The following is an 8,230-nucleotide window of genomic DNA, read 5'->3' as shown; positions in this document are numbered from 1 at the left end:
CCTCGGCAGCCCCAAGCCACCGGAGGAGCCACCCACTGCGCCGAGACCACCGAGCGGCGAGGAAGTGCAACGGGACCACGGGAGAGGCCCAGCCAGCACAGAAGAGCAGGCCCAGGCTCCGAGGGAGCCGGGGCCACGCCAGCCAGCCCTCCCCTGTTCCCCCAAGCTGCCGCCATGTGGAGCACAGGCAGGCAGGGCAAGCTGGGGTGAGAAAGTAACTAAAAATTGCTTCTAGTTACAGTCCATGATGTTTGCACGCTTTGCTTCTATTGCCCCTTCGGCTTGGATTAGCTCTCCTTCGCACCACACATATCCCATTGGTCAAGACCCTTCTTGTTTGCCACCTCTTCTATAAGACCTTGTCCACTGCGTCAGCTCTGAGCACGTGGCTATATTGACCAGCTCTGGAGCAGGTATGTGTTTTTGCCCACCTGTAGCTAGCTGCACACCAGTTTTGTTTGGATACATGATCCCTCCCGCTTTGCGGTGGAACTGTCAATCAAGCTGTCCACTTACCCCTGACCAGGCCAATCAGCTGCTCTCTCCCTCCAGGGCAGATCCTAATGGAGGACAGTCTGACCGAGCTCCTGCAGGCCAGGTCTCTCAGCTGCTCTGATCCCTGTCCAGGGCAAGAGCTGATTCTCCAGCTTTTCCTTTGAGTCTCTGAGCCCCCCTGGAGCAGAGACAGCAAGCTCACCGATTATTCCATGTGTCCCCAAACGTTTATTTCTCAGCCACCTGCAGTGAGGGCAGACCTTGTAACCAGCTCTGAGGGATGACATGAGAGCAGAAATGACACATGCAGTTTCAGGCTGAGGCGGTAAAAAGCCCCCATGTGGACCTCCATCCCTAGACTCCTGACGGTCATCGAGGAGGCGTTGGGTTCAGGTGGTGCAGGTGACGAGTCTCGAGTGAGTGCAGCGCGGAGCCCCTGAGACCCGCGGGTGATATATGCAGTGTGACCTAGAAATAGCCATCTGGAGGATGTTTGTTACAGCACCATAACCTGGCCTATCCTGAATAACACATACCTTACGCCCGTCCAATGCGCTTTTTTTGGTTTTTGCTCAAGTTACCCGAGTCAAGTTTCTTGCACCTAAAATTGTTTCTTCTTCATACACTTACAAAAGTGCATCTGCAACTATCAACAAGTGAATCTAAAAACCAAGGGAATTAAAAAACCCGATGAACAATAGTAACTGGTGAATATAATAGAATCAGAGGTATGGAAGGGGAGTGGACTGAGGATTCTGGGGGAAAAGGGGAGTGGGGGGTGCGGGAAGAGACTGAACATAAACTGTGCACCTATGGATGAGGACAATGGGGGGTGGGGAAAGGTCAGAGGGTGGGGTGGGAACCTGGTGGAGGGGAAAAAAGTGAGGAACTTTTGTAATAATATGAACAATAAAGATTTATTTAAAAAAATAAAGTGCATCTGCCTTATTTTTCTTTCTCAGCTGAGAGCAACTTTGCCTCCTATCACACTAGCATACACGGATGAGGCTCTTGATAATTATTTGTTGAATGATAGCAAAAATGCAATGAAAATGAAAAAATTGATGAATCAGCTAGATACTTTATGTTCAACCTTAGTTTCTAAATCCATTTTTAAGAGAGCACTAATATATGATTGCACCTCTGGTTTTATGATGATGGTGGCATATATTTTCAATCATATTACGATGTCATAACTTCAAAAACTTTATTAAATGCCAAAGAGTAAAACGCCTTGGAAACATCAGAACAGCAGCAAAGTTCAGTGAGTTCTGAACTCCTGACAGGCGCCGCATGCAGGCTGCTTAGTTCTTCATCTTCCTCTCCCACCCCACTCCCAATCCTGGCGTTTCACATCGGGTTGTAGACAAAAGGAGAAGCAGCAATTTGGAAGTATTCATCTATTGTTCCTGAAGAAATCAATAATTTTTACATCAGTAAAAAAGTGCTTCAGGACTCTGCTGGACCATTTAAAAAGAAAAACCTACAACAATTCTATATAGAAAAATGAGCTTATCTTGACATAATCATATTAAAGTAAGCTTGTCCCTCTTTACTTAAAAAGGTGGTATTTTTTTTCTTAAATAAATTATGTCTATACAAAGTAAAAAAAAATAATTAAAAGTAACACTTATACTACTGGCTAGTGTGGCCCAATGGGTTGAAGCATCTTCCAGTGCACTAGAAGGCTGTGGGTTAAATTCCTGATCAGGGCATGTACCTGGGATGCACATTCGATCCCTGACCCCAAAATATCTTCGGTTAAGATTAAAAAAGAAACACCTATAAATGAAAATGGCTTACAACCTGCTTTCAACGAGAGAGAGAGAGAGAGAGAGAGAAAGAGAGAGAGAGAGAGAGAGAGAACAGAAAGGAGAGAGAGATTGGTTTCAAAAGTATTTTAATCTTTGGCATTTAATAACGTTTTTGAAGTTATGACATCATAATGTGATTGAAAAAATATATATGCCACTGTCATGATAAAAACAGAGGTATAATCATATTTAGGATCTCTTTTAATTAATGCTCACTTGAAAATGAATTGGGAAACCAAAGCTTAACGGAAATATATATATACTAAAGGCCTGGTGCATGAGATTCATGCACTCGAGGCGGATGTGGGGGGAGAGGGGGCAGGTGGCAGGGAGGGGAGGATGGGGGGTGTTTCCTCAGCCGGGCCTGTGCCCTCTTGCAGACCAGGAGCCCTCGAGGGATGTCCTACTGACAGCTTGCCAGCCGTGAGCCTGGCTTTTGTGGGAGTGCATTGACCACCAGGGGGCAGCTCCTGCATTGAGTGTGTGCCCCCTGGTGGTCAGTGCACATCATAGCGACCGGTCATTCCACAGTTTGGTTGATTTGTATATATCAACCAAACCCTTTTATTATATAGGGTTTTAAAATATATATATATTTTAAATATATTTTATTGATATTTTACAAAGAGGAAGAGAGAGGGATAGAGAGAAACATCGAAGAGAGAGAATCATCGATTAGCTGCCTCTTGCACACCCCCTAACGGGGATGTGCCCACAACCAAGGTACATGCCCTTGACCAGAATCGAACCCGGGACCTTTCAGTCCGTAGGCCGACGCTGTATCCACTGAGCCAAATCGGTCTCGGCTAAAATATATTTTTAAATTGAGTTTTAGAGCAAGAGGAAGGGGGAGAGAAACAATGAGAAAAATCAATCAGCTGCCTCCTGCACGCACCCTACTGGTGACTGAACCAGCGACCTCTTGGTTCATGGGTTGACACTCAACCACTGAGCCACACCAGCTTGGTACAATGTTTTAGTTGGAATAAACTTGAAGGGCATGGAATATCGGATATGTGAATAAATTTAGGTGTGTTAGAGCACGTGGGATCTAACAGAATCTGTTAAAGTGCAGATTCTGCTGCAAGAGGTCAGGGCGGGACCTCAGACTCTGCTGCTGGTCCACGGCCCACCTTGGAGGAACAAGCTGTAATGCTCTGTGTGTGATAAGAATCACCACTGCGATTCAAGAGCTCCTGACTGGCCCACCTGGGACCACACTGAATCTGGGGTTTTGATCAAGTTGCCCTGAATTCAATCTTTGATCAGTTTTCTTTAAGTCTGTTAGGATATCACCTTACCCTTGTCTCTTATCTTGAAATCACTTCTCCGGGAACTTCACTGTCTCTTCAGAAACGAGCTGAGAAAACAGCAGCAGGCAAAACAGAAGCCTGAGAAGTGAAAAAGGTGTAACCAATTTCACACATTAAAACGTGTGCATTTTACTGGTATTTAGCTTTGTTTATTTATTTTTCCCATTTTACAATAAGACTGGCTATTTATTTGCTCAGGCCAGGGGTTGTTGAAAGAAGGTAATTATAAGAAGAGATTAGGACTGCTGATACTTGACAGAGGGAAGGACATGAAAATACTGTGAAAAGCTGACTCTGTAATATAAAAAATGAAAAACTCATAAAGTTAATAATGAAAACACAGAAGTGTCAGAGGAACAGGGATAGTCTTGGGGTGAAGGCAAAAAGCCTGAGATGTAGAAATTGTCCTCAAAGACATCGCTGAGCTCATCATGTCATAAGATAGAGATAAGTATATATTTTAGGATTATTAATATAGGGAATAGAATTTAAAAAAATGTGCTTAAAAGGGTAATCTAGTTATTTAGAAAATTCACTAATGTATAACAATTCTCTGATGTTGATAAATGTGGCTTTAAATACGTTCCAATTTTATATAGTATTAATTTCATTATATCTAAAATCTTTGTGATCACATAGAGTCCATTTATTTTGAAAAATAATATTTCTTGTGATTATAAAACATGCTCCTGGAGACGGCTGAAACACATAAAAAAGTAACAAGAAAAAGTTTACCTATAATCCATCCAATCGGGAATATTCACCAATAATATTTTGGCATAGAGTCTTCTAATTTTCTCTCTCTCTTAAAATATACCACCTTGTGGTGTGTGTTTTCTTCTTCTGACCTCACATATTCTTTGAAAACATGATTTCTAGGCTACGTAAGATTTTCACTTATTTCCACCATTTTCCTTTGTATTTGGAGACATGTGAGCTGTTGCCGGTTCCCCTCGAAGAATCAAGGCTATGAGGCACTTCTCTGCACATTCCCCTTTGTGAGCATCTCTGGTTATGTCTGAGGGCAGTTCCCAGAAGAATCACCAGGTCAGACAGCACTCATGTCCAGGCTACACTTATCTAGTAGTTAATGGTCAATAAGAGCCCACAGAGAGGGAGGAAGCTAACGTCAGCTCCAAGAGGAGTGCTGATTGCTGTTAGGAAGGATGGTGTGCTGCCCACCGAGTGCTCTGAGCTGCAGGCTGAATGTCCGCACATTTCCCCGTCCAGTGTCCAAGTCTCCCCTGGGCTTCACACAGGAGCCATTTGTAAAGATGGCCTTTGGGCCTCTCACCATCCCTCTCTGGTGAGTGGTAATAAGAGGAATCACTGTCTCTCTCTGCTTCACAGCACATACCCATCGCCTCCACCAGCTCCAACTGAAAATGTAAGACACAAATAAAGATGTGAGTATATGGTTCCCATAAGCAACTTTATTTTCTTTTGCTTCTTGTTTTTACTCATTTCTTTTTGCTTTTATTTTCCTCCTTCCAGTTTTCTCTGTTTATATATTTTTCTACTTTTAAAAGATACAAATTAAATTTTGTTTTCTTGTTTTTAGTAAGTACACTGAAGGTTATAAATCCCCCTCTAATTATTGTTTTAGTTGGATTCCACAGGTTTGATTATGTAAGACTTTTGTCATTCACTACTATTTTGTAATTTCCATATTGATTTTTAAAAAAATGATTTTGTTTCCAAATGTATGTTCTTTTTAAAATGTATTATAAAATCTGTCAACATAAAAAAGTATAAAATATAATAAAACTAGAACATATGCTTATAAATTTTATTATTGATAAGCCATAGATGTATAAGATAAACAAACCATCCCTTCCTCCTGGTCCTTGCTCAGAAGTAACTGCCATTATTAACTTTATATTTTACAAATTGTATGGGTTTCTTTTTAGATATCTTTTAAAAAATATATGTTTTACTGATTTTAGAGAAAGGAAAAGAGAGGGAGAGAGAGAAACATCAATGACTGGGCATGTTGCCCTGCCCTGCTGTTGATTTTAAATTTTCATTGTGGTTCGTGAATGTGATCTATAGATTCTTCGGAATTCATTGAGGCTTCCTTTGTGGCCAGTACACAGCCAGTTTCTGTAAATGTTCCAAATATGTTTGAAAAGACAGATATGCCAAAGTTCTTTTTCTGAAATACAAACCAGATGTCACCACTTCCTCTCTCAGCTTCAATGGTCTTAAGGCGAAAGACGGAGCCCCTTAGCCTATGATTTCGCCCTATGCTTCCTCCCTAGCCAAGGCCTCAGCACCTCTCTATGTACAAAAAATGTATGTTCATATAGCTTTTGTACCTTTTAGGGTCAACTTTCTGAAACATTTGAACTGTCAGAGTTGCCTTGTAGTGGACAGTCCGGTATCTGGCATATCAAAGATTGTAAGAGAATCTCAATGAGTCCCCAAGAGAATGGGGTGTCTTCTGCGAGTGGAGTCATGCTGAGGTTGGACAGTTGTCCTGTGGTGGGTCACTGTCTCATTGCTAGTTCCAATCTTCACTCACTACTTCTTCCTTCTGAACCCAACCCACCTCTCTGAGACCTCTAGTTGCTGTGACCCTGCACGCAAATTTCTTTGCACTTCCGCCTTCCTTTCTCTGCCTGCTCATTCCATGGTGGGTCACTTCAAGGACACTTCCTCAATGCTGTCAGATTGCTTTGCCTTCTAGAGACAACTGCATAAGCCCAACAGAGATCCATCCCAGGTGGAATCCACACTGAGCTTCTGCTCCGAGGCCCCTGGATGGAGATGGGAGATAGTGGGGGAAATCAGCTGAGCAACTCTTCTCTCTACACGGTTATGGCTTCAACCTTCGTTGGGACCTCACTTTTGAATTTCCTTCAGAATCTGTTTCAACCTTTTGATCCCCTTCAAATCTTTCAGCATCTCCCCAGCTCCTTTATTCAGCCGAGTGATTGTTTGCTGCTTAATGGAGAAAACAGAAAACATTAGGGTGAGCCTTCATTTAGCCTTTTCCACCTCCCTTCCTCCTGTTTCAGAAGTGTCTCCCCTGTTCTCTAGGGTAAGAGTAATCCTGTCTCCATATACCCCCTCCTCTCGTCTCCCCTGTGTTTATCTATTGATTACTCACTCTGATCCCGAGTCTCCGCTTCCTAACACCATCCTTCCTAACAGCAATCAGCACTCCTCTTAAGAGGCTGACATTAGCTTCCTCGCCTCTCTATGGGCTCTTATTGACCATTAACTTCTAGATAAGCGTAGCCTGCCTTTTATATATTATTTTAAAAATGTCTCTGTTGATTTGAGAGATAAAGAAATCGCAACATCAATTCGAAAGATAGGCTGCCTCCCGCACTCCCCCTACTGGGGACTGAGCCTGCACCCGGCAGGTGCCCTGACCAGGAATTGAACCGCTGACCTCTTTGTTCAGGGGTGGTCACTCCATCACTGAGCACACGAGCCTGGAAGGCCTCTCCTTCTTGATTTCTCCAGATCACTGACAATCCTGACCAAACCCAGCTTCTCAAAACTTTCTTTTACCTACTTGCCTCTGATACCACTCAATCTTGACTCCCTTTCTTCTCTCTCTACCTCCTTCTTTGTTCTTTGACCTTGAAATGTCAGGGTTCCAAGTGTTTTCTATTGACAATCCTCTGTTTTTATTTCTTTACGCAACAGGAAAGCACATGTTTCATTTCAAACGGGTAGAGTTTCTACCAAGCTCTCAAGTGTGGTCTATTGTTGCCATGTTGCCCTATTTTTCAGGAGCTGTCAGGTGTCACAGTTTTATGTGAAATCCCTTAACTTTACATACGATAATGAATTCAAACGTGTACAAAAGTGTGCACGACAAACAAGACACAGGTGGTCCTGCTTAGGGCTGTTCTCTTACTTGACAGCCCCTAAGGCAGTTTATAAAGTACTTCTTTAGTAATGGTAGCTCACACGGATTTAGGGCATACTATGTGCGAGGCACTCTTCCAAGTGGTTTGCATGATTAATCCATTTAATCTTCACAACAATTACACCAGCTAAGTGCAACCATTCTCCTGCGTTATAGATGAGCAAACTGGAGGGATGGCCTCAGTAGTTGTCTTGGTCACAGAGACGCGGAGTTGGAGAACCTTGACTCAAGTCCAGGCGGTCCAGCTCGGACCTCAAGCCTTGAACCACGACCTTCCGCGCGCTTCCCTGCTCAGCAGAGGAGACTGAGGTCCAGGGAGGCGGGAGGGGGGCTGCGCTACCGGCTCAGACCTGTGACCCGAACACACAGGTGGGCGAGGGGCGCCGGAGACTCACACTGGTCACCCACTCGCTGCTGTAACCCTCCATGGGCCCTCACAGCAAGCCCTGAAGGACGGCGCGGCCATGTGCTCTCCTGTAAACTTCACAAACACGCTCTCCCGGGGACTGTTCCCCATTTCACAGACGGAACAGGCTCAGCGTCGCTCAGCGACTTCTCACGATCCAGCCACCGGCGAAGGGCAGAGGCAGCTTTCCAGCCAGGACATCTGCCGCAGAGCCCTCAAGTTCGGCCACGAGCTCACACGGGGAAACTGAGGCCCGGGCAGGGCGGTCGCTGGTGCCCGCGGAACCGCGGCCCTGGCGCGGGGTGCGCTGCCCTCC

This window comes from Pipistrellus kuhlii, unplaced genomic scaffold, assembly GCF_014108245.1.
Source record: "Pipistrellus kuhlii isolate mPipKuh1 unplaced genomic scaffold, mPipKuh1.p scaffold_m20_p_31, whole genome shotgun sequence".
In the NCBI taxonomy this organism is placed as follows: domain Eukaryota; kingdom Metazoa; phylum Chordata; class Mammalia; order Chiroptera; family Vespertilionidae; genus Pipistrellus; species Pipistrellus kuhlii.
Note: the sequence above shows the minus strand (reverse complement) of the source record.